Here is a 27,961-nt window from a genome sequence, read left to right as displayed (position 1 = left end):
GAAAGTATAAGTTCATATACATACATACATACATATACATATACACATACATACACACACACACACACACACACATACACACACACACACACACACACACACACACACACACACACACACATATATATATATATATATATATATATATATATATATATATATATATATATATATATATATATATATATATATATATATATACCTGGATGTATAGATGAGTACCTATACATAAATAAGTCCACGTTCAATTGTAGCCTTGGGGGAGTGGGTAGATGGAGGGAAGGGGAAAAAAAAGAAAAAAGTAAAAAGTGTACAGCAGAGAACAAAAGAAACCCACAAGGAAGGAGAGAAAAGATTGACAGCTTTCATCTTAACGCACAGTACTTAATATTGAAATATTAAATTTCTTGAAATGATGTTACAGCTATATATTCTGAATCCTTTCCTATATTATGTTGTACACATGACATTTTTTATTTTATTTAAGTTTTTTTATTTTATTTAAGTTTAATATTTAAGCTTATGTTTCTTTTTCTTTTTATTATGTATTTAGGTTTTAATATTTGTCTAAAATTGAAAAAGCAACAAAAATGAAATTGCTTACCACTTGATCCAGAGTCTCCCACAATGACTTTGATTGAATCAAGGAAGGAAATAGGATCTGCTCACATTAGTGAGTCAATAAAAAAGCATTCTCACCTAGTTAATGTACCAGACCCCAAATGAGGGTGCTTTCAACTCTGCCCTGAAACAAGAAAAACAAATACACACAATGGCCTCATCTGAAAATATATGTCTTTGTACTTTGTATCTATTTCCTCTGTGTTGAGGGTGGAGTAAGAAACTTCATTATAGGTACTTTAGAAACATGGCTATGCATTGCATTGATCAGAGTTCTCAAATATTACAAAGTCACAGGGGGACCAAAATAAGCTCACAAACATTTGCTTTCACTTTTCACAATAATGGTCAAAAACCATAAAATGGACATACTTTATATGAGGATGCAGGGTCACTCAAGGTTTCCAGTGAACTTGTATACATTTATTAGTTACGTGGAACCACAGAATTATTTCATTCATAAGTTTCTTAATAGTATCCCTAATTTCTTTCTTATATCTTATTTTTTCATAAATAAGTATTTGTATTATTATCTTAGCTGTATATTATATAAACACATTATAATGATTATTAATACTGTTTTTATTTATATTTTTATTTATTATATAATCTATATAATTAAATCCTATATTTATGTGTATTTTATATTATACTTCTATTATTTTCCTTTAATAATTATAGTTATTAACTGTTTTCTTAATTTCTAATGATTGATTTTTAAATCAGGATGAACATATACTACAGAAGGAAAAGAGAAAAAAAGGATGTTGAGTGAATTCTTTTTAAAAGGCCTGGCAAAATTTTTATTGTTAACTATTATTGCAGCAACATGAGAGAAATCACTTGGGACTCTAATTTGATATTATTATGAGTTCTGAATTCACATAAAATTGTTTGAATTATAATTGTCCATAATCCACCATTCAAGGAAAATGCCAGAAGCTGCTCAAAAGAGTGTGATCCAAGAACTGCTACAGGTGGATGCTCACGTCTAGGAAAGTTGAGGAGATGACCTTGCATAGGTAAAGACCTTTTTCAACAGGAATATTTAGCACTGACTTAGGAGATTTTTATTTTGGATGTGAGACTCCTTGGACTTCACATTTTGGGCTAATTTCAGGAGATCATAAGGGGATTTCTTCTATCTTTACTTTGCCTTATGTTTCTAACAAACTTGAAAGTTCATGATCTCTTGAAGTACAGAATCGTAGCTTCTTTTTATCATCATTTTCAGAGAATCTAAGTAATTCTTAAATTATCTCCCTTTGACCTGTTTTCCAGGTAAATTGTTTGTGATGTCTGATATATTTTTATATGTTTTAAATCTTTTGATTTTGTTCTTGTCTTATATGCTCTCTCATGGAATCATTGACTTCTGTTTGAGTGAGTCCACCTTTTGGGTAAGGTTTAGCACTTTATCTTCTATACTACTTGCTTCCAATAACTTCTTTGAGAGATTTTACTTCATTTTTTCTGATTATTTGCATAGTCTTTTTTAAAAACCCATTTTTCCCCTTTTATTCTCCTCTTAAGAGTTGCTTCATATCTACTCCTTGTAGAGAGTCTCTAGATCAACAAGTTTGGAGGGGCAATGATTTCCTGGGGGCTGTGCCAGAAAAAGGCTCTGCCCCTTCTGCACTTTTGGATGAGGTGATTGGCAGTGTTTGGTCTCCCTCAGGGTCACCTTAGATCATCTGATGATCTACAACTCCTAAGGGCACAATTCTTGGATCACGTAATTGTAAAAACCTATTCCAGTAAGTATTTCGTTTGATTCCCAGGATCTTATTTTATCTGGGCCTCCCTTTCAAGGTCATCACTCCAAACCTTGACAGGATTCCATTACATTCCCAGAAAAATAAATATTAATTTGCTAACAACAGATTAAGCATAGCTAACAAACTATACAAGACATATATGGTACTAATAAAAGATAAATAAAAATTAAAGTAAGAAAAATAATAAAATGAGATCATGCAGCAATTAGTAAATACATGAACTAAGACATGTAAGTTCATCAAGGCACACAGTGCATAGTTAATGCTAGCAATGTATTCATTTTTACCTGTTGCTGTTTAGTCATGTCTGACTCTTCATATCTCCATGAACCATTCTGTCCGTGGGGTTTTCTTAAAAAAGATATTGGAATGCATTGCCATTTCCTTCTCCAGTGGATGATTGCAAAGAGAGGGCAATTGAAGTCACTCCAACGTTACACAGCTAGTAAGTGTCTGAGGCTGGATTTGAACTCAGGTCTTCCTGACTCCAGGTCCAGTATTCTATCTTCTGAGTCATCCAGCTGCCCAATTTCACCTTTTCTTGTTGTTCTCTTGTTTCAGTTGCGTCCAACATTTTGGGACCCCATTTGGAATTTTCTTGGCAGAAATACTGGAGTGGCTTCCATTTGCTTCTCCAGCTCATTTTACAGATGGGGAAAGTCAGGCATGCAGGGTTAAGTGAGTTGCCATGTGTCACACAGCTAGTAAGCGTCTAAGGCCAGATTTGAACTGAGAAAGATGAGTCTTCCTGACTCCAGCCCTGACACTCTATCCACTGCAGCGCCACCTAGCTGCCTTCAATTTCACCTACTATATTATAAATTTGTCTAGTCACCACCTGCATAACAATTGCTCTAAGGTTCCCTATGTGAGTCACTGTTCCAGTGCCACTTGATGGTATTGACTGACCATAGTCCTCAGTGGACTATGCTCAAACTGGGCATAAGGAATCAATCGGCCTATAAGTGCTATTAGTTCTTGATAGTATCCAAAGTCTTTCCCTTCCATATACCTACTACAGAAGGAGGGGAGAATCCCAGGCTCCTTGAGTAGCCATTTCCTCTTGTATAATGTAACACTTGTCCAAAACTCGAGTAAAAACCTTCCTCCATAGACACCCTTCCCAGGTGTCTAGCTTCGTATACCTGCTTAATGTCCTGAAACAACTACACCCTGAGACCAAATGCCTGTGTACAATGATAGCCCACCGGAACTTATCAGGTGGGTACAGTGGGAGGAGAAATGGATGCCTTCCACTGTGCCCTGAGTCTCTCTTGTCTAAACTCCACAAGACTTCCGCCTGGTCTCCAAAGTCTAGTCAGAATGGGAATAGGAGGGGAGGGAGTCTTCCATCATGCCATGCATATCTCTGCCCTGATCATGAGCTTCTAATGGAAAGAGGAGAGGCAGCCATCTTCCATCATACCCAATGGGTATCCTGCCTGATTGCCATGAGTCTCCTACCTGGTGTCCAGCCTCTGAATCAAAGAGAAAAGATGGGCTCTTTAAATTGTGCCTTGCCTGTCTCCTGTCTGATCTCTAGGCTCTAGAAGGAAGAGGAGTGGAGGGGACAGTAGAGGACAAGGGAATGTTTTATTATGTGCCACATGTATTCTGCCTGATCTTTATGAATCTCCCTTCTAGTCTCAAGCCCTGGATCTAAGAAAAGATGCAGGTCTTCCATTGTACCCGCAAGAAGCTCCTGCCAGATCTCCCATCACTGGATAGAAAAGGAAGGAGAGAAGAGAAAAAGCCCAGCCTACAAAGGAAAGATGAGAGAAGGAAAGAAGAGAGGCAGATACCTTCCTTCATGCTCCATGGGTCTCCTCGCTGATTTCCATGAGTCTTCTGCCTGGTTTCCAGCCTCCAGTGGCAGTAGACAGAAGGGAGGGGGACATTTTCTATCATGCCCATTTGTTTCCTTCCTGATCTCAATGAGTCTTGTACCTGGTTTTCAGCCTCTTCAGGGAAGAGGAGAAGAGAGAAATGGAGAAGAGAAGCAGAGGCCTCATAATGCTCCACACTTATCCTGTCTGACTTCTATGAGTCTCCCTTCTGGTCTCCAGCCTCTGGCTCCAAGAGGAGAGGTGGGTATCTTTTATTTCTCCTTGCATGTATCCTTCCTGATAGCTATTAGTCTCTTGTCTGGTCTCCAGCATCCACTGGGAATGGGAAGAGGAAAGATGAGCATCATTCCCCTTTTGCCTGCACATCTCCTGCCTGATCTCTATGAGTCTACTGCCTGATCTCCAGTATCTGGTGGAAATGATCAAGGGAGAGTGAAGTGCCTTCCATCATGCCCCATTTTCCTCCTTCTCGATGTCCACTAGTCTCCAACTTCCATACAGTGGGCATTTTTCACTATGAGCTGTCTGACTCCTGCCTGATCACCAGTCTCCAATGGGAAGAGGAGAGATGTAGAGAAGAGAAGCAGGCATCTTTCTTTAAGTTCCACATGTTGCCCTCCTGATTTCCATGAGACTCCTGCTTGGTCTCCACTGTCTAGTGGGAGTGGGAAGAGGGAAGGAGTATCTCCATCCTGCCTCATGCCTCTCCTTCCTGATTTCCACAGCCTCTGGATCAAAAGGCAGATGTGGGTATGTTCCATTGGGTCATGTTCGAATAGTCTCCAAAGGAAAGAGGAAAGGAGAGAAGAGAGTCAGGCACCATATGATCCATATATCACCCTGATTTCCAGGAGACTCCTGCTTGTCTCTAGTGTCCAGTGGTATTGGGAAGTTGAGAGGTGGACATCTTCATCATGCCTCTTGCCTCTCCTTCCTGATTTCCACAGCCTCTGGATCAAAAGGCAGAGGTGACCATATTCCATTGGTTCATATCTGAATAGCCTCCAAAGGGAAGAGGAGAGAAGGATAGAGCAGAAGCAGGTGCCTTCCATCATGCTCCATGGGTATCCTCTCTGATTTCCATGAGTCTCCTGCTTGATCTTCATGAGTCTTTTACCTGATCTCCCACCTCTCCTGAGTGAAAAGAGGAGAAGCAGGTGCCTTCCATCATGCCCAATGCATCTACTTCTTCATCTGCATGAATCTCCTGCCTGGTCTTCACCATCTGAATTGAAAAGGAGACATGGATACTTTCCATTGTGCCCTGCATATTCTCTGCCTTATCTGGAGCAGCAAGCACCTTCTGAGTCTTCCTTCATGATTTCCATGAGTCTTCTTCATGTCTATGAATGTTCTGCCTGTGTCCAGCCTTGGGTGAAGTGGGAAGAGGTGAGGTGGGCAACTTCCATTGTGTACATTCCTCTCCTTTATGATGCCCATGACTCTCCTTCCTGATTTTCAGCCTCTGCAGGGAAGAGGAGAAGAGGAGAAAGGAGAAACAGAGGCCACATTGTCCTCTACATCTATCCCATATGACCTCTATGAAAAGGTCATCTGATCTCCAGTCTCTGACACCAAGAGGAAAGGTGGGTCCTTTCTGATCGCTATTAGTCTTCTTTCTGGTCTCCAGCATCCACTGGGAGTGAGAAGAGGAAAGATGGGCACCTTCCATTATGCCCTACATATCTCATATCTGATATTTAGCTTTCAGTGGGAAAAGGAGAGAAGAAAAGAGGAGAGGCAGGTACCTTTCTTCATGCTCCCTGGGTCTCTTCCCTGATGTCCATGATTCTTATGTCTGGTCTCCAGCCTCCAGTGGGGGTGGGAAGAGAGGAAATGGGCATCTTCCATAATGCCCCACACCTCTCATTCTTGATCTCCATGAGTCTCATACTTGGTCTCTAGACTCTAGATCTAAGAGGACAGGTGAATACCTTCCATGTGCCATGGCTGTCTCCTGCCTGATCTCCAGCTTCCAAATGGAAGAAGAGAGAAGGAAAGAGCAGAACCAAGTACTTTTCATCATGCTCCATGTGTCTTTCCCCTGATTTCCATGAGACTCCTACCTGGTCTCCATGCTCCATATCTAAGACGAGAAGTGAATACCTTCCACGTACCATGTGTTTCTCCTTATCGCCAGCCTCCAAATGGAAGAAGAGAGAAGGAAACAGCAGAAGCAGGAACCTTTCATCATGCTTCATGGGTTTTCCCCTTGATTTCCATACAATTCCTAGTTGGTCTTCATCCTTCAGATATAAAAGGAAATGTGGATACCTTCCATGTGCCGTGACTATCTTCTGTCTGATCTCCAGCCTCCCAATGGAAAAAAGAGAGAAGGAAAGAGCAGAGCCAGGCTCTTTCCATAATGCTTTCTGGGTCTCCTCCATGATCTCCATGAGTCTCCAATCTTGTCTCCCTGGTCTCCAGCTTCTAGATCTAAGAGGAGAGGTGGATACCTTCCATTTGCCATTGCTGCCTCCTGGTCTCTAGCCTCCAAATGGAAGAAGAGAAAAGGAAAGAACAGAAACAGGCTCCTTTCATAATGCTCCATGATTTCCATGAGTCTCCTACCTGGCTGACAGTCTCTAGTGGGAGTGGGATGACAGGAGGTGGGAATTTTCCATTATGCCCTGTGCCTCTCCTTCCTCATCTCTATGAGCCTTATACTTAGTCTCCAGATTCTGGATCCAAGAGGAAAGGTGGGCATCTTCCATCAAATTCTGGTGGGAGTGGAAAAAGGAGAATATGGTGCCCTGTTCATCTTCTTCCTGATCTCAATGTTTCTCCTGTCCAGTCTCCAGCCTCTGCAATGAAGATAAAGGTTAGGCCCTGTCCATTGTGCCCTGACTCTGTATCTTCCCAGATCTCCAGCCTCTATAGGGAAGAGGAGAAAAGCAAAGAGGAGAGGCAGTAGCCTTCCATCATGTTCAAAGGGTCTACTGCCTGATCTCCTGTCCAATATTCAACCTCTGAATGTAACAGAAGAGTCAAACACCTTCCATTGAGGCCTAATGATCTCCTGACCTTTCTTCAGTCTCTGGAGGGGAGAAAAAAAGAGGAAAGAAGAAAGGTAGGTGCCTTCCTTCATGCATGTCCTGCATGGTATCAAGGTTTCTATTGAAAGAAATGTGCCATTCCACCATACTTGGCTCCTATCACTGAGTTAAGGGGAGATGTCATTCCGTTAAATTCCAGAATAGTCTTTTACCTTTGGGTAAGTAGAGTATCACCACTCCTTCTGCTCAAGATTCCTAACCTCTCAACTGATCTGCCTAAAGCTCTGAAGTGACTCTACTATGAGGTTATAATTCTATTGATTTTGAAAATCTCTCTAAACTTTTCACTTAGTGATTAACAAACTCCTGCCTAGTCATATCCTTCCCATCTGTAGATCACCATCCAAACCCTGTGCCACACCCCTCATTACTGGATTCCTTATTGCCATTCTCCTCAACTCTTTCCCCAGTATTCCAAACAAAAGATCCCTTCCACTGTGCTCTCTGCAATGCCTGCTTCATTGACAATTTCATCTTAAATCCTTTCCTCTCCCACTTTTTCCATCTTTTGTCTCTTACTGAGACATGGTTCCCTTTTGATGACATGGTCTCTCTGGCCACCCCTTCCACTCATTCTACTTGACTCACTGGTCTAGAAGAGAAAGTTGGAATATTCCTTTCTCTTCCCTGTTACTTCCAGGTTTATCCCCAACCACCATGACTCAGTAATCTCTCCTCCTTTGAGGTAAGTGCAACTTACATCAACCACTCAGTAAAAATCTTGGTAAGTGGGCAGAGCCAAGATGGTGGAGTAGAAGGACAGACCTGCTGTAGATCTCTCCCCACAGCCCATAAAATACCTGTAAAAATGACTCTAAGCAAATTCTAGAGCAGCAGAAGGCACAAAAAGACAGTGAAAGAGATTTCCAGCATAAGACATCCTGGAAGGTCGATAGGAAAGGTCTATTACATCAGACTCTGAGCACAACACAGCTCAGCCTTGACTGCACAGCATGGCATGGACAGGACTAGAGTAGGCTTCAGGCCATGGAATCAAGGGCAGCAGCTGCAGTTCCAAGATTTCTCAACCCACAAATGCCAAAGACAGCTTCAAAGTTCAGTAAGAAACCTCTTTCACATGGGTGAGAGAGGAGTGTGGTCTGGCCCCAGCACCAGCCCCAGGGCGGCAGCAGCGCCCACTTTTGGAGCCCTCAGCCTAAAGAACCTGGGGGAATTGAGCTGCTGATCTGAGTCTCAGTTCTGAGTGGAAGTCCCGGGATGAGGAGGAGTGCTGGCGTGGTGGAACTGGTGGCAATGGTGGAGAGACCCTGCCACAGATCCTGGCCAGTTAAGAGTGCTTGTGGTTGCTCCCAGACCAGAGTGCAGGCCAGCAGTGAAGTAAACTCCTCTCCCTTGTGGAGGAAGTGAGAGCTTACAGGTCCCTAGAGTATACCTTCCACTTGAAAAAGGACTCAAAAGTCAAGTAACTAGCTGGGAAAATGCCCCCAGAAAGGGAATAAAATAAGACTATACAATGTTACTTTCTTGGTGAAAAGGTATTTTCTTCCATCCTTTCAGAAGAGGAAGAACAAAGCATGCCATCAGAGGAAGATATTAAAGTCAAGGCATCTACATCCAAAACCTCCAAAAAATATACGCAATGATCTCAGGCCATGGAAGAGCTCAAAAAGGATTTTGAAAATCAAGTAAGATAGGTGGAAGAGAGATTGGGAAGAGAAATGAGAGCGACGCAAGAAAATCATAAAAAGTAAGTCAACAGCTTGCTAAAGAAGACCCAAAAATATGCTGAAGAAATTAACACCTTTAAAAATAGACTAGCCCAAATAAATAGGATAAAAGAGGTCCAAAAAGTCAATGAGGAAAAGAATGCTTTAAACAGCAGAATTGGCCAAATGGAAAAGCAGGTTCAGAAGCTCACTAAAGAAAATAGTTCTTTAAACATTACAATGGAGCAGATGGAAGCTAATGACTTTATGAGAAACCAAGAAATTATAGAGCAAAAACAAAAGAAGGAAAAAATAGAACACAATGTGAAATATCTCATTGGAAAAACCACTGACCTGGAAAATAGATCCAGGAGAGATAATTTAAAAATTATTGGTTTACCTGAAAACCATGATCAAAAAAGAGTCTAGGCATCATCTTCCAAGAAATTATCAAGGAAAACTGCCCTGATATTCTGGAACCAGTGGTTAAAACAGAAATGGAAAGAAGTCACCTATCACCTCCTGAACGAGATTCCAAAAGGAAAACTCCCGGGAATATTGTAGCCAAATTCCAGAGTTCCCAGGTCAAGGAGAAAATATTGCAAGCAGCCAGAAAGAAACAATTCGAGTATTGTGGAAATACAAACAGGATAACACAAGATCTAGCAGCTTCTACATTAAGGAATCAAAGGGCCTGGAATATGATATTCCGGAAGTCAAAGGAAGTAGGATTAAAACTACCCAGCAAAACTGAGTATAATACTTCAGGTGAAAAAATGGTCATTCAATGAAATAGAGGACTTTCAAGCATTCTTGATGAAAAGACCAGTGCTAAAAAGAAAATCTGACTTTCAAACACAAGAATCAAGAGAAGCATGAAAAGGTAAACAGGAAAGAGAAATCAGAAGGGACTTACTAAAGTTGAACTGTTTACATTCCTACATGGAAAAATAATATTTGTAACTCTTGAAACTTTTCTCAGTATCTGGGTAGTTGGAGGAATTACACACACACACACACACACACACAGAGAGAGAGAGAGAGAGAGAGAGACAGAGACAGAGAGAGAGACAGAGACAGAGAGAGAGACAGAGAGCACAGGGTGAGTTGAATAGGAAGGGATCATATCTAAAAAATAAAACTAAGGGGTGAGAGAGGAATAGATTGGGAGGAGAAAGGGACAAATGGAATGGGGCGAATTATTTCTCATAGAAGAGGTAAGAAAAAGCTTTTCCAATGGAAGGGGATAGGGGCGACATCAGAGGGAAAAAGTGAAGCTTATTCTCATCACATTTGGCTCAAGGAAGAAACAACATGCACACTCAATTTGGTATGAAAACCTATCTTACACTACAGGAAAATAGTATATTTCCCTCCATCCTATCCTGCCCCTCCTTTCTTCTATTCTCTCTTTTGACCTTGTCCCTCCCCACGAGTATTTACTTCTAATTGCTCCCTCCTCCCATTTGCCCTCCCTTCCATCATCCCCCCCACCCTGCTTAATCTCTTCTCCTCTACTTTCCTGTAGTGTAAGATAGGTTTTCATACCAAATTGAGTGTGCATGTTGTTCCTTCTTTGAGCCAAATGTGACGAGAATAAGCTTTTTCTTGCCTCTTCTATGAGAAATAATTTGCCCCATTCCATTTGTCCCTTTCTCTTCCCAATCTATTCCTCTCTCACCCCTTAGTTTTATTTTTTTAGATATGATCCCTTCCTATTCAACTCACCCTGTGCTCTCTGTCTCTCTCTCCCTCTCTCTCTCTCTGTATATATACATATATATACACATATGTGTGTGTGTGTGTAAGTCTCAGACCACAGTGACTCTTCCAAACCTTTTCATCCTTTCTCAAAGCTTTTATTTTTATTAATACATTTTTGTTTATCTTTTATATTTTTACTTTACTTTTACTTTACTTTAAAATATCAAAGAATAAAATAAGTTTCAAGGAAATAATCCTCCCAGATTGACTGGCACAATTAGAACATTAATAAGTCATAAGGGCTAAATTGATGGCTGCCACGCTTATGATTTAGTTCTAATTTCCCCCACTTGACTGGCGCCACTACCACATGAGGTTGGTTGGTGAAAGTTTACAGGGGTTGAGTATGCCAGTCTGTTATCAGCCATTGACAATGGTGCACTGTGTTTCTGTTTGAAGTGGAATTTGTGAGTAGTTGCACAGCTTGACCATATTTTTTAATTCTGTCTGCTTAACAGCCCATCATATCAAAGAAGACCAAGAGAACACTGAAGGAAGAAAACAGACTTTTTAATGAGGATTGGGAATTGCAATATTATCTCGTTTCAGCTAAAGTGAAGATGATTTGCTTGCTTTATGATACTGCAATATTAGCACTAAGAAAATTCAATGTTAATCAGCAATATAGCACTCATAAGGACCACAGATGTTTTAAATTAGAGAGAGGTAAGAAAGGTTGCATTACAGAAATTAAAAGATGCAAAGCAAATGCAAAGACAATTCTTTCAAGTAGCAATAAGACTTAGAAATAATGCCACTGAAGCAACTTATAAAGTAGTTTATATACTCGGGAAATTGTGAAAGAATACATTTTTGAAATTATAGGATGCTTAGACCCTGATAACGTTTCAAAGCACAAACAACTGCCTCTTTCAAAGAGAACCATAACTGGTCAGCAGCATGAATTAGTCTTCAACTTAACAGAACAAAAGGAAAATATGTATTATTCAATTATTATTCAATCGTTTTGGTGAATCAACTAATACTACTGACTCAGCACAGGTTTTATACTTCATTCAGTTCATAACAGAAAATTTCTTTTGCTATGAAGAGTTACTTGCATTGCACACTCTTACAAACCAAACACAGGGAACAGATATCTTCAGCAACTTTCAAGATAAAAGTCGTGCAGTTGGACTGAATTCGGTAAATGTAGTGAGTGTATGTACAGATGGTGCACCTTCCACGACAGGAAAACGTGAAGGGTTTATTGCATAGAAAAAATAAGTATTAACAAATTCAGATGCTCTCATTTCTTTTCATTGTATCTTGCGTCAGAAAAATCTCTGCACTAAAGCTACTATTTTAAGTGACACTTTGCAACAAGTTAGAAGTATTGTTAACTCTATTCATGCAAATACAACACCACATCATCAGTTTCGTAACGTGCTTAAGTTGAATGATGAGATATTCAGTATGGATTTGCCATATCATTCTAAAGTGCTTTGGCTGTTGCCAGGGACAGGTGTTAGCCAAAATTTTCTCTCTTCAAGAACAGATATTTAAATTGTACAAAGAACAGAATCAGCCATGTGAATTATTGAAAGAGGATTTCTACGGGAATCCTGCATTTCTGTGTGATATTTTGTCAAACCAAAACAACTTGAATATTTCTTTGCAAGGTAAAAAGTAAGTCTATATATGATATGTGGCAAAAAATAAATCTAACCATTTTGAAAAAACACTTCTTTGAAAAGAAATTCAGATAAACATTTCTCCCAGTTAGCAAAGGTCATTGATGAGCAGTATGATATATACAAATCATTTGAAGAACATGCAACTGTTATAGATTTATTAATTGGAGAATACAATGAAAGGTTCACTGACTTGAGAATCCTGACATCACACTCAAATTAGCATTTCAGCCTGACTTCGTTGATCTCACCAAGGCACCTAAAGAACTACAAATGAAATTGATTGAGCTTTTAGTAGATGACATTTTAAAGTCATTGTTTGATGCTAAGAAAGATTCAATTGAAAAGTAGAATACCCACGCCCTTGGCAACATGCCCAAAAACACTTTCTTGCTTTTCAACCACTTATTGCTACAAATCTACATTCCCCTACCTGGCCCAAATCAAGACGCCCTTAAATTACAAAGGACTGATACCCATCTAGAGGATCAACTGAAATTATGGATCTCCATGCTGAAGCCAAATATTCAAATACTTTCCAACAAAAAGCAGACATGACAAAGTCACTAAAAGGTTAGTTAACTTTAAAATGAACAGTTTTCATCTTCTGAAATTAAGCACATAGTAGTTAATTTTTACAAAATAATCAACAGTTTTAAGTACAAGTAATTGAAGTTTCTTGAATGCAGCCTTATTTAATTACAGCTAAATATTAACGCGACCCACCCCTATCCTATCCCATCATTCTCTCCCCATCCCATTGATTCTAAAACTAAATACCAAAAATACCTTATGAATATTCAAGCAAATTTTTAAAAATAAATATTAGCAAATAGGATACAGCAACACATATAAAATGTTTTATAGCATGAACAGGGAGAATTTAAACCAGCAGTGCAAGCTGGTTCAATATTATGATCATTACAAACATAATAGAAAAAAATTAATAAGAAAAACATTCAGAATCACGCAATTATATCAATAGATGCAGAAAACTCTTTTGATGAAATGCAAAAGGCATTTTTTTTTGTTTAAAACAACAGCGCTAAAAAGAATAAGAACAAATGGATCTTCTTTACTATGTAAACAGTATTTATTTGAAAAAAGACCCCATTATTATATGAAATGGAGATAAAGTCAAGGTCCTTAAATAATTCAAGGACAAAACAAAGATGTACATTTCAACTGTGATTATCTGATACAGTGCTAAAACCGAAAATAACCAAGAAAAAAATTAAGGAAGTAAGCACTGGAAAAAATGAGACAAAATTATCACTTTCAGCAGATGGTAACACTGTTCTACATGGAGAACCCCAGAGAGTTAATGAAAACATTAACTGAAACCATAAATAGCTTCAACACTGCAGCAGCATCTAAATGCACACAAATCTTTAGCTTTTCCATATATTATCCAAAAAAATCAAGAAGATAAAAAAATAGAATATTCACTCAAAAATGGCATGTATAAAATATTTAGAAGACTACCTACTAAGACACACACAAGAACTATAAAAATACAACTGCAAATTAATCTTTACAGAAATAAATGCATAAGTAGAGAGATATTAATTGCTCATGATTGGGTCATGCTAATATAATAAAAATGGCAAAGCTACCTAAATCAATTTACTTATCTCATGCCACAACAATCAAAAGATTGCCAAAAGATTACTTTAGAAAGCAAGAAAAAGAAGAACAAATTTTATCTGGAGGAACAAAAATTGAGGGATGTAAAGGGACTAATAAAAAATAGAAAGGAGTTCGATTTAGAAGTACCGGGTGTCAAACTGTACTACAAATTATTACTCATCAACACTGGCACTAGATAATTCATACAAAAGTCAATCAGGAAAAGAGATTAGGTATACAAAGCTTGGAAGCAAATCGACACGGTAAAATCATACTATTTAATAAACTCCCAAACTGAAACTACTGGGGTAAAAACTTTTAGGAAACATGGAAATCCATCTGTTAGAAATCAGATTTAGATCTCACACCATATAACATATAACAATAAACTCCAGGTAAAGCTTCTAAAACTAAAAAAGAGTCACATCATAAATAAATTAGAGAAGGAAAGAAGGAAATGCTTTTTACAATTATGGACAGTATAGAGTTTGCTATTTCTCATACATGACACTCCTACCTCTGTGCCTTTTACCTCTCACGCCTAGAATGCATTTCCTCCTTAATTCTATCTTCTCTTTCTGCAAGAGTCAGTTCAAGCACCACTTTTTTTTTATAAAGGTTTTCCTGAATAAATGTTCTACTTCTCACATTAACTTTTCTTTAATTACTTTGTATGTGTTTGAATTTGTATATATTTATTTATTTGTATTTTATATATGCCATGTATATTTTTATGTACCTCTAGTCTCGCCCATTAGAATTTAAGGTACCTAAGACAGGGCCTCTTCCCCTTCTTTTCCTTCCCTTAAGATGGTGGAGTAGCAGGAAGTACACCTAGCTCCTCCTCCCCAACCTCCCCTACAAAGATCTAGAAGGCCCACCAGACTGAATTCTGATCAGGAAATCCAATAAAAAGTCACAGTTAGTCATTTTTCCAGCATAGGATAACTTAGAGAAAGAGATTGGTCTGTGGACACTTTGGAAAGAGTCTAGCCAGGAGCACATCAACTATGGGCATTATAGTGCCCAGGGAATTAAAGAAAGCCAAGAGTGGGCACCAAGAGAGGAGGTAACAGAGCAGGAAGAGATCCTAGGGGACCCTTGAACCAGCACAGGATGCAGGACCAGGTGCTGCCTGGCAGCTCTGTCACTCACTGCCTTGTTCTGGGGCAGACTGAGTGAGGAGATCTGCATGTGGGGGTGGCACAGAGGAGCGGTCCCTAGCAGGCCTTAGCTATGTGCCAAGCTTAGAAAAAGTACTGAAGCAGAGAGTATCCCTGCGGTTCCAATGTCAGAAGCAGAACAGGTACTCAGATCTAGCCTCCAGGAAGTAGAATAGCTAGTAGGAGTCCCAGACCAAAGGGAAGGTTATACAGTCACTCTGAACCTTCAGACAGGAGTGGGCCTATATTGACTGCATACAGCAGCAATCTACTAAAATGCACAACCAAGGATAAGCCAACAAATCCAAACCTGGGTGAAAAAATTACAGAACTTAGGCCAGGAGGGAATCAAGCAGATTTTGCCATGGATTCCATAACTTTCTGAACACTGAATACTGGCAGGCAATCAGCTCAAGATGTGAAAGCAATAAGAAAGATGTAAGAATGGAAGCTCAGAACAGACACTCCTCCCCAAAATATGCAAAGATCAGAACTAATAAAGTCCAGAGTCAAGGTGTAGGCTTGAATAATGTGCAAATCAAAAAATATCTCACTGTAAAGAGCTATTATAGCAATAGGGAAGCTCAAGATACAAACCCAGAAGAATAAAATTACTCAAAAAATACCTACAATCAGAGCCTCAAAGAAAAAATGGAGATTGGACACAACTTCAACTAGAGTTTCTGGAAGACCTGAAGCAAGAACTTAAAAAATTAAAAAGGTAAAAATGATTAGAAAAAAACCAAAATGATACCAGTAAAGGAAAAACATATAGAAAAATGAGAACTATAAAAACACAGTCTCATATCCAATGAAACTACAAATTCCAGTGATTCTAAACGCCTGGAAATCATACTCCAAACATTTCCCATCTCCAACCAAACAATTCATTATTCTCATTAATTCACTTACATGAAAGTTCTTTTATACGAATACTTTACTTTTTCCCCAATTACATGTAAAAATTTTTGACATTTGTTTTTTAAGAATTTTGAGTTCCAAATTCTCTCCTTTCTTTCCTTCCCTCCCTACCTTCCTGAGATGACAAGCAATTTGATATAGGTTATACATGTTCAATCATGCAAAATATATTTCCATATTAGTCATGTGAAAGAAAACAGACCAAAAAATATGAAAAAATTTTTAAAAAATGAAAAATTGTATGTTTCAGTCTGCATCCAGTCTGCTCCATCAATTCTTTCTCTGGATCACCTGAAAGTTCTAACCAAAGACCACTCATCTATTCCATGGTACCTGCTGGAATTCTGTTCAATAGGCAACAAACTTCCCTTCATCCTAAAGCTTTTCCTCTCCCACTCTGTCCATCTTCTAGCTGTTAATGAAATCCAGCTCTTCTTAATGACAGTCTCCTTGGCCACTCTTTCCAGTACTGGTTGAACCTTCACTGACTCCCTTCAGCTCACTGGTTGAGGTAGGGGAGTTAGACTACTCCTTGCACCCCACTGCTACTTCCAGGCTTTCCCTTTACCTTCATCACTCAGTAAAATCTCTTCCTTTGAAGTTTATACTATTCAACTGTACTACCCAATCCAAATCCTCATAGCTTTTGTCTATATATGGTCATTCTCTCTCTTCTTCAATGAGCTTAGTACATGGCTCTCAATTTTGCTTTCTTCCTCAATTCCTACCTTCATACTAGGGGAATTCAATATATATATATATATATATATATATGTATGTATGTATGTATGTATGTATATGTATATATATATTGTATATATATATGTATATGTATATATATATATATTGACTCTCCCTCAAACACCCTAATCACTCGCTCCTCAACATACTAATTTCCCATGATCTACTCCTCTATCCTACTTTAGCCATACATAAAGACCTTGCCATCACCCACAAATGCACCACTACCATATTTAAGAATTCTAAAGTCCTCTTATCCAACCATAATCTATTGGCTTTCCCCCTCTCCCTCTGCCTTCCCTTATGAAATCCTACATGTTGTGCATACTGTGACCTCCAATCTCTTGACCCTTCAATTTGTACCAGGCCACCTCCCCTGAATAAGCCACTCTCTCTCCTCTTTTCCACATCTTGACCACTTGATGAACTAATCTAACTCTGCACTGTCCTCTTCTCTTGAGACCCTAGCCCCCTTATCTTTTCAACAATTGCACCCAGCCAAGCCTCAGCCTTGGATAACTCCTACACACATGCTGAAGGTGGGGAAAATCATGTAATCGTTCTGACTGGCTACCATATCTTCCTCATCAACTCACTTTCCTGTTGTCCACAGTAGCTCTTGCAAACCTTTTCATCTCTCCTCAAACTTTCTATGGCTCCTCCTCTCCCCCCATCTTGCTTCTTATTTTACCAAAAATAAAAAAAAAAGGTCATTCTCCATGAGCTCTGTCTGCTCCCCTCTTCCTCATCTCATCACTCATATGTCTTCCACAACTATCTCCTCCTTTACCCCTTGTCTCACATGATGAGGTGGCCTAACTCCTTACCAAAGCTAACCCCTCTGCTTGCTCAAGCAGTCCCATTCTATCCTGTCTTGTCCAACAAATTGCCCCCTCTGTCATCCCCACTCTATCACTTATTTTCAACCTCTCCCTGACTATTGGCTCATTCCCTTTTGCCTACTCACATGTCCATGTCTTCCCCATCCACAAAAAACCCTCACTTGACCTTTCATCCCTGCTATCTTCCTATATCTCTTCTGCCCATTGTGACTAAACTTGAAAAGGCCATCTACAATTTCTATGTGCCTCCACTTTCTCTCTTCTCATTCTTCTTAACTCTTCATAATCTGGTTTCCCACCTTATCAATCCAATGAAACTTCTCTCCAAAGTTTCCAACGATCTCTTAATTGCCAAAACCAACAGCCTCCTCTCAATCCTCATTCATTTTGATTTCTCTACAACCTTTGACACTGTTGATCACTCTCTCCTCTTTGATACTCTCATCTTTCTAAGTTTTCAGGGCTCTACTCTCTGCTGATTCATCTGCTATCTACCTAGCTATTCAGCGTAAGTCTCCTTTGCTGAAACCTCATCCATACCACACCTTCTGGGTGCCACAGAGTTCTGTCCTGGGCCCTCTTCTCTTCTCCCTCTACACTACTTGATGTTCTTGCTAGCTCCCATGTATTCAAGTATCATCTTTTTGCTTATGACTCTCAGATCTACCTACCCACCCTAGCCTCTCTACTGACCCCCAGTCTCACATCTCCAAATGCCTATTAGATGTCTTGAACTGGATGTCCAGCAGACATTTTAATCCAACATGTCCAATATGGAACTCCTAATCTTTCCCCCTAGATCCTTCCCTACCCTCACCTTTCTTATTACTGTAGAGGGCAATATGATCTTCCAAGTCCCTCAAGCTCACAAACTAGGTGTCATTCTCAATTCCTCATTATCTCTCACTCAATCAATCCAAGGTGTTGCCAAGGCCTGTTGATTCCATCTTCTCTCCTCTGACACTGTCATCACTTTGGTACAGGCCCTCATCACCTCATCCCTGGTCTATGGGTGACTCTATCTGTCTCGAGTCTTTCCCCACTCTAGTCCACCCTCCATTCACCCACCAAAGTGATTTTCATAAAACTCAAGTCTGTATCACCTTACTATTCAATAAACCCTAGTACTTCCTAACATCTCCATAATCAAATACAAAATCTTCTGATATTCAAAACCCTTTACAACCTAGCTGCCTCCTACCTTTTCAGTCTTCTTACACCTTACTCCCTGCCTTGTACTCTTCTGTACGCTAGCCTCCTTTCTGTTCCACTAACAAGACACCCCATCTCTTGGCTCTGGGAATTTTCTCTGTTTCTCTCCCATGCCTAGAATGCTCTCCCTCCTCCATCTCTTTCTAATGGCTTCTCTGGCTTCCTTCAAGTTCCAGCTAAAATCTTATTTTCTACAGGAAGACTTTCCCAAACCCTTTTCATTCTAGTGACTCTCAATTATTTCCTATTTATCCTGAATATAGCTTGTTTGTACGTATTTATTTGCATGATGTTTCCCTCATTAGATTGTAAGCTCCTTAAGGGCAGGGGGCTCTTTTGCCTCTTTTTGTAACCCCAGCACTTAGCACAGTGCCTGGCACATAGTAGGTGCTTAATAAATGTTGACTGACTGTCATATTCCCACTTTAATGTCTTATCCCCAACATCAGTATTATCATATCCTGATCACTAGGACCATCAGGATCACCTTCAAATCCCTATAGTCAGCACTGTCACCTTCCTACCAGCATCACTATCACATGCCAATGGTTAGCATTCTGACATCACCACTGTGAGCATCATCACATCCTCAGTACCATTATTTTAATAGCAACAGCAACCTCTCTTTTACACTCACATTCACAAACAGCAGCAGTGTCACATGACCATGATCAGCAGTGTCACTGCTCACCCGGTACTATCACATCAGCACTGCTTAAACCCCCGCAATGACTATTTTATTGCCGCTAGGGGGTGCCATAGTACCAAGCTTGGAGTCAGGAAGACATCTTCCCTGAGTTCAAATGTGACCTCAGTCATTACTAGCTGTCTGACCCTGGGCAAGCCACTTCACCCTGTTTGCCTCAATTTTCTCATCTGTGAAATGAGCTGGAGAAGGAAATGGCAAACCATTCCAATGTTTTTGCCAAAAAATACCAATTCAAATGGGGTCACAAAGAGTTAGACAGGACTGAAACAACTAAACAAATAATTTTCCAGATTAAGACCCAAAGGGGCAGCTAGGTGGCACAGTGGATAGATAGAGTGCTAGATCTGGAGTCAGGAAGATCCGAGTTTGAATTTGCCCTCAGTCAATTAATCTAGACAAGATTCATCTTCCTATGTTCTAATTCGGCCTCAGACACTTACTAGCTGTGTAACCCTAGGCAACTCACGTCACTCTGTTTGACTCAGTTTCCTCAGCTATAAAATAAGCTGGAGAAGGAAATGGCAAATCACTCTAGCATTTTGGCCAAGAAAACCCCAAAAGGGGTCACAAAAAGTCAGACCTGACTGAAAAAAATGACTGAACAACACAATGATTTTCATTATGACCATAACTGTCAAATACTGAAAATCATCAGTGTCCTATTCTGACCATAAGCACTGTGATATCACCACTATCATATGCTCATTTCCAGTGTCACATTGCTGCAATCAGCACTCTTTCATCACTGCTATGAGCACTTTTATTACCATTTCAACACTAGTCTTATCTACAATTTCAACACCTCTACTTAAAACACTTGTACATCCCTTTCATGAAATGTCAGCATTGTCATATTACTATATGGCATACCATATCACTACCTTCAATAACGTCACAACACTTATTACTGTAAAATCCCCATCACTGAATCATCACTGAGCTCTTTACTGTCATGTAACCATCAGCATTATTACATCCTCCCACAAAATACTGTCACAACACTATCAAATCACTAACAATGTCACATGACCACAATAAGCACTGTCTTAAACCCATCAGCACTGATGTCATATCCCCAATATAATACTTGTCACTTCACTGCTATGAACCCTTTCATATTACCTGGATCACAATTCCAGATAAGTCCAAGCTAGCTTTTATTACGCTATCAAGATTTAATTTGAAGGATGGGAAACAGCTGACAGTATAGCCTACTGGAGTGTCCAACTACTAAAACCAAATCATATTATGTATAGATTGAGTTGAAAGAAGTCTTTGCCACAAGTTTGGGCAGACAAAATAAAAACAGACACATCTGCATTACTGACCATGCAGCATTTAGTTGGAGGTAGAAGCATTGCTGTTGAAAAGAACACTTGTTGCCTTCTCCAGGCTGATCATATTCCCCAATCTCCCCCAGGGAAGGTTATTCTATACATAAGCAAGGGGACCCATGACTTTAATGGTAGCCTCCTCTAGTTTTTTCTTGGGACCACTCATCTTTCATTCAAGTCAACTCTTATTCTTATAATTTCCTTGGTACATCTGTTAATAGTCACCCTCCCAGGAACTTAGGGAAAACAGACACATCAATATACTCTTGATGGATCTGTGAATTGGTCCAGCCCTTCTGGAAAGCAATTTGAAACAATGCACTCAAAGTTACCAAACTGTACATTCGTTTTGACTCACCAACATCACTACCATGACCATTATATGAAAGAGATCAAAGAAAGAGGAAAAGGATCCACATGTTCAAAAATATTTACGTAGCGCTTTTTTGATGGCAAAGAATTGAAAATTAAGTAGGCCCCATCAACTGAGAAATGGTAGAACATATATGATATATGAATGTAGTGTAATTCGATTGTATTTAAAAATAATTAAATTAATCTTTTCAGAGAAACCTGGGAAGATTCCCCATGGTTTGATGCAGAGTGAAGTAAGCAGAACTAGGAGAACAATTTCTATTATAACAAGATTGGAAAAATGAGTAACTTAGAAAAATCTAAGAACTATTAAACATGACACTCAATCATGATTGAAGAGGACCAATGGGGAAGACTAATACTCACCTCTTGACGTAGAAGCAATGGACAAAATATGCAGAATGAGACATACATTTTTGGACATGATGATTGGGGGAATTTGTACTGCTTTACTACACATTTTTGTTGATAAGGGTTTGTTTTTCTTCTTTATTTTAGTCATTGGAAGGGTGAATGGAAGAGAGAGAAAAGTTTGTTAATTGAATTAAAAAAACAAGATTTCACAATAAGAAAGGAACCATCCTTCTAGAACTGGAGCTCTTTAGGCATTTGGTAGCAACAACTTTAGTCCCTACCACCTTTCCTTACCTCATTGAACTTACTTTAACGACTTTAAATCATTTGCTATAGATTTCTACTTTACCTGAATCAGGAAGAATGACTAGGTAAGAAGAAATAAGAGAAGAAACATTAAAAAATGATTACCCACTGAGTAACAGTGACGAAATTTTACCATGGTTTACTCAAGAAGTTGTGAACTGGTCCAGTCATTCTGGAAAATAATTTGGAATCAAGTGATGAAAGTAACTAAATGCCCCTATTTTTTTATTTGAGATCATACTGCTAGACATATACTGTAAGGAGATCAAAGACAGAAAGAAAGGTCCTATATCCATTAAAATATTTACAACAACACTCTTTGTGGCAGGCAAAAAATGGAAACAAATTGATTGGGGAATGGCTAAGCAAATTATGGTACATGAATGTAATAGTATATTACTGCTCTAAGAAACAGAACATGGTGAATACAAAGAAGCATGAAAGACTTAAATGAACTGATTCAGAGTCAAGGAAACAAGACAAGGTAAACAATAAGCACAATGACTACAACAATTTAAATGGAACAGCTTGCTGAAATTAATGTGATTATAACTCCAAGTTTAGAATCAAAAAAGAGATGAAAAATATGCCTTTTGATTCCCCTGATTTGAAAAGTAAGAAACTGTATGGAATGATACATATTCCAACCGAAATGATGTTTTTAACTCTTCTATTTTTCCTTATTACAACAGGTGGCTCACTGGTGGGGCCCAGGAAATGAAAATGATATAACTTGGAAATGAAGGTGGTGTACCCAAAAATCCATTCTACATACCTGATAAATACTCACTAAATGGAATTCCCTCTTTTCCTTTCCTTTTACTCAAGGGTTATGAAGACAAAAGCAGACATTGAGGCATAGAGTTCCAGGTTGAATTCTGAATGTCACTAAAACCTTGGTGATGCAAGAGAGTCACAGGAAATGCCATGTGCCCCAGCTTTGGGGAATGAACAGTCTGTTATATGTGGAAGGACAGGAGAAAGCCTATAACAGAGATCTGTGTAGCTTGTTGGAAATGGAAGGAGAAAAGCATTCAGTTTCCTCCAGCTGCCCTGGACTGTATATTTAAAACTATAACCACCTCTTCCCTCCTTTTACCTTTTATCTTTCCCTGGAACCACTCATCTATCTCCCATAGAAAGACACTCTTCTTACCTGACCTTGGCAGGTCTCTTTAGATTCACCCTCTTGGGGCTACAGCACAATGGATAATTGTTAGTATAATGTCATTTTTCTTTTGTCCTCCACCATTCTTCCTTCACTGATGGTTTGCTTCCTATATATTTCCATCATGTCTGTATCACGACAAATGACAAAAGTTAGAAGAGAAGAGAAACATTAAAAATGATGAGCAACATGATGACATTTTATCATGACTTCTCTCAGATTACATAGTACTACCAAGGGAGTCCAATAATTCTTGAATTAAATTTTCTTGATTCATTTTTCCAGATCAATTGCTTTTATTTTTTAAATTAAGTTTTTTTTAATTGGAAAAAAAACTACCTTTTTTCCCTCCTATACCTCTCCCTCAATTTGAGAAAGAAAAAAACCCTGTTACAAACATATGAAGTCAAGTAAAACAAATTTCCACATTGACCATATTAAAAATATGACACATCTCACACACTATTTCGCTTCTCTGTCAGGAGGTAACATGCTTCATCTATCCTCTGGAATCATTGTTAGTCATTGTGCTGATCAAAGTTCCTAAGTCTTTAAACATTGTTTGACTTCACAGTATGTGTATAAATTATTATATAGTCTGTGTATAAATTATTCTCCTGGTTCCACACATCTCACTCTGAATCAGTTCATACATGTCTTCTTAGATTTCTCTGAAACTATGCCCTTAATCATTTCTTTAAGCACAACAGAATTTTATCACATTTATATACTATAACTTGTTCCTCCATTTTCCAATGGATGGATATATTCTCAATTACCAATTCTTTTCTGCTTCAAAAAGAACTATAAATATTTTTGTACATTCTTATAGTTTGTTTTGCTTAGGATTAATCCATCTCTTAATCTACTATCCCTGTAATTCCTCTTTTTCCTATCTTTTCCCTCCTGTTTCCCTGTTGAGTGAAATTTATTTCTGTAGCCAACTGTTGTGTGTGTGTGTCTTCTCTTTTTTGACCAATTCAGATGACAGTGCTATTCAAGTGTTAATCACTGCCTTGATTCTTTCATCCTTGTTTCTAAAGACTGCAAAATATAACCTCCAATTATATGAGATAATTTTCCTTAACTTTCTCTCTTTTCTACCCTAGCATATTGCTCTTCTCCTCCCTTTTCATTCTTATTTTAAGATCATCAATATATAACAGAAACATGTTCTGACCTTCTATCTAATTAGACCAAGGCCTTTGATTTAGACTCTATGAATAACCCTAATGATAATAGGCTTTATAGGGGACACATGTATCATCTCCCTATATTAGAATGCAAATAGTTTGTCCTTGTTTAGTTCTTTTGGATTGTTCATTCATGTTTATCTATGTTTCTTTTTACTACTGTGTTTTCACTATAAAGATTCTATGCAGATCCGGTCTTTTTTATCAAAAATACTAAGAAAACATTATTTCATTAAAGGACTATTTTCCCCACGAAGGATTATACTCAGTTTGCTAGGTAAGTTATTCTTGATTGTAAGCCCATATCCTTTACCTTCCGAAATGTCATGTTCCAAGCTCTCTGCTTCTTTATTATTGCGGCTGCTATATCTTGTGTAATTCTGACAGTGGCTCCTTGATGGCTTGAAATCTTTCTTTCTAGCTTCCTGAAGCATTTTTTGTTTGACCTGAAACATCTGGAATTTGATTATAATATAACTGGGAGTTTTCATTTTGGCATTTCTTTCAGGAGGTGTAGTGGATGGAGTGTAGGACTTGGAATCAGGAAGGCCTGACTTTGAATTCTGTCTCAGAAGCTAGCTGCATGACTCTTGGAAAATAACTTAACCTTTTAGCCTCACTTATAACATGGAAACAATAATAGTGCCCACCTCAAAGGGCTGTTGTGAGGATCAAATAAGTTAACACATTTAAAGTGTTTAGTAATCCTTAACAGTGTATACACACCTGCTAGCTATGGTTATCAATGTAATTGATATGATGATGGTGATGATGATGACGATATCCTCTATGTAAAAAACCAATCAGGTATGATACAAATATGCATTTCCTACATGTAAAAGGATTCCTAAACACAGAACGCCCACAAGTGTGGATTTGACAAAAACAAAGAGGACTTAGTAAACTTAACTCAATGTAATTAATGTTAAAATCTGCTGTGAATCTGAGACTTAAACTTCATCTGAAAACAAACCAGTTTATGTAATTACTGATTAGGCATTTTACATCTTACCTTACTCCTGTATTGTCCAAAGAGCTCCCAGTACATGTCCTCTAGTAAAATGGCCAGGCATGGGGCATTCCTCTGGTTGTTGGCCATCCTCTCTGATGAGGAAAACTCCCCCTGCTGCCAGCCACCTCCACTCATTGGACCCAGAACCTTCAAACCTTTAGAATTCACAAGGTCACTTCTGAGCTTAAACATATCCATCTTAGGATAACTAATAAGATCAGGAAACACACACACACAGAGAAAAGGAATCCTGAGACTAAACTAAAGTTCAACTAGTTGAATCCCCTAGCACTAGCTGCCATATGAGCAAGATCATCATAATGATGGGATGGAAAAGAGTCAGCCCTTTCTCATACCTTAGTGAAAGTCTTTGAGTTACACGATGCTACTTAGAAGAATGAAGGAAGAAAGTTTCAGCTGGAAACTGTCTCTTCTTTTAACTGATGAAGCAACCACTTCTCTTTTGCTGTCATATGGTATGGGTAGTAACAAGGGACCCTGGTGCATTTGCTATAACATATTATATCACCAAGTCCTTTAAGTGTTAGGTTATTACATGGCTTCTATCGCTATCACATCACCACTAGCAGCACTGTTTCTAACCACCACTGTCACTATCATGTCCTATCATTATCATCTACAAGCATATATTAAATGCTTACTATGTGCCAGGCATTCTGCTAAGTGTTCTGATCCTCATCACTATTACTATCACACATAATGCACACAACCACACACATGTACACATATATTAACACTGTTAACAAAATCAGTGTTCCATTCCAACCACCACCACTTTCTTATCAATACCAAAGTAGTACAATAACACAATTACTGCCACATTCCCACTACAATCAGCTTCAAGTAACCACCACTGCCATATTTGGCACCATGAGCACCATCCTATCACCTGGCCCTCTATTTCAGGATGGCTCCAGTCATCCTTCATTTATTACCTACTCCCTAACAATCTTCTTGACAGCTCCCTTTGCCACTCGTTCCCTTCCCCACCTTATCCAGTTCTGGATCCATAAGCAAATCAATACTGCCATTACCACGCCTGAAAAGGATTTGTAAACCTACTCCCTATAGCTACACTCACCATCCCTATCATTATCCAAACCAAAATACCCCTTTCCTATATACACTGCCTCCCTCTATTAGAATGGAAGTTTCTGGAATTATCCTTGCTTCTATATTTGTCTTTCTCAGATAGTAAGTGCTAACTAAATGATTTTTCATGCATTCATTCATTTTTTAGTATCATCACTCCCATCACCACCATAAGCATTTGGACAACTCTACCATGAGTACTGTTGACTCTCCATCACTAACACTGTCACACCATCTTCATCATCTCTTTCACATCAGCTTGTTCACTGCTTTGGGAAGGTTTCAAACATAATTCACTTTACTCCCTACTCTCCAGGCATCTTCTCACCAGCCTTCTTGCCTTCCATGCTTCTTCCCCACCTTTTCTAGAGCTGATTAAATCCACACTACTATTACTACTCCTGAAAAGGATTTTTCAGTCTAATTCCCTATGGCTACATTCATCATCCATGTGATTTTCTAAACCATAACATCACACTGTCTCCACCTCATATATATATATATATATATATATATATATATATGTATATGTATATGTATGTATATGTATATGTATATATATGTATGTATATGTATATATGTATGTATATGTATATATGTATATGTATTTATATAGATATATCCCCTCCTATTAAAATGTAAACTCCTTGAGGGCAAGATCTAGGCAGCTAGGTAGCACCATGGATAGCACACTAGACCTGGAGTCAGGAAGACTGGAGTTCAAATTCAATTTCAGACACTTACTAGCTATGTGACCCTAGACAAGGCATTAAAACTTTTGTCTGTCTCAATTTCCTCATCTGTAAAATGGGGATAATACAAGCACCTACTTTCCAAGGTTGCTGTGAAAATAAAATGAGATAATATTTGTAAAGTGCTTTGCAAACCTTAAAGCACTATATAAATGCTGCTTATTAACATTACTATGGATTGGCACATATTAACCAAATAAATACTTTTTCACTAATTAATTCTTTCATCCATCACTACTACCATCATCATTGTCACAGGACCAATGATTTTCATTGTCATAATGTGAGTATTTCTATAACCAACATGATAATTCATATTGATAACTCTTGCCATGCTCATTGTTGCCATATCCTCACCCACATCTTGGTCATTGCCATGACTCTCACATTCCCCACCATAATGACTATTATGTCAGTACCATCACCACAATCACATTGTCAGAGCCCCACTGCCATCCCTGTCACATTGCCACCATCACTATCACAGGGCTCTGGCCATGAATATCTAATCCCCCATAACCATTACTGCAACATCTCTACCAACCTTAGTGGAACACCACTGCCATTATTTTTTAATGAGTCACTGTGCTTTCCTGACAACTTTCACTGTCCTGACCCTAGTACTATCAATGTTACAACACTACCCTTTTCACCATTGTCACTGTCACACACATCTCTGCCATTACTGTCATATCATCCCCACCAACACTATCACATCACCGTCAACCTCACTATCACATCAGAACCATCTGCTCTGCCACGATTCTCCA

General features: G+C 38.7%; 1 long non-coding RNA gene across 1 annotated transcript; it reads right to left on the bottom strand.

The window, feature by feature from the left end:
- Positions 1–180: 180 nt before the first annotated feature.
- Positions 181–26,917, bottom strand: LOC140515342 (uncharacterized). Its single transcript, XR_011970982.1, has 3 exons — positions 23,110–26,917; positions 2,687–7,050; positions 181–745 (listed from the first exon to the last, which is right to left on the bottom strand). It is a non-coding gene; the product is annotated as an uncharacterized lncRNA (long non-coding RNA).
- Between the last annotated feature and the right edge of the window lie 1,044 nt (positions 26,918–27,961).

Source organism: Notamacropus eugenii, chromosome X, assembly GCF_028372415.1.
Source record: "Notamacropus eugenii isolate mMacEug1 chromosome X, mMacEug1.pri_v2, whole genome shotgun sequence".
In the NCBI taxonomy this organism is placed as follows: Eukaryota; Metazoa; Chordata; class Mammalia; order Diprotodontia; family Macropodidae; genus Notamacropus; species Notamacropus eugenii.
This window is presented reverse-complemented; position numbering and strand designations above follow the sequence as displayed.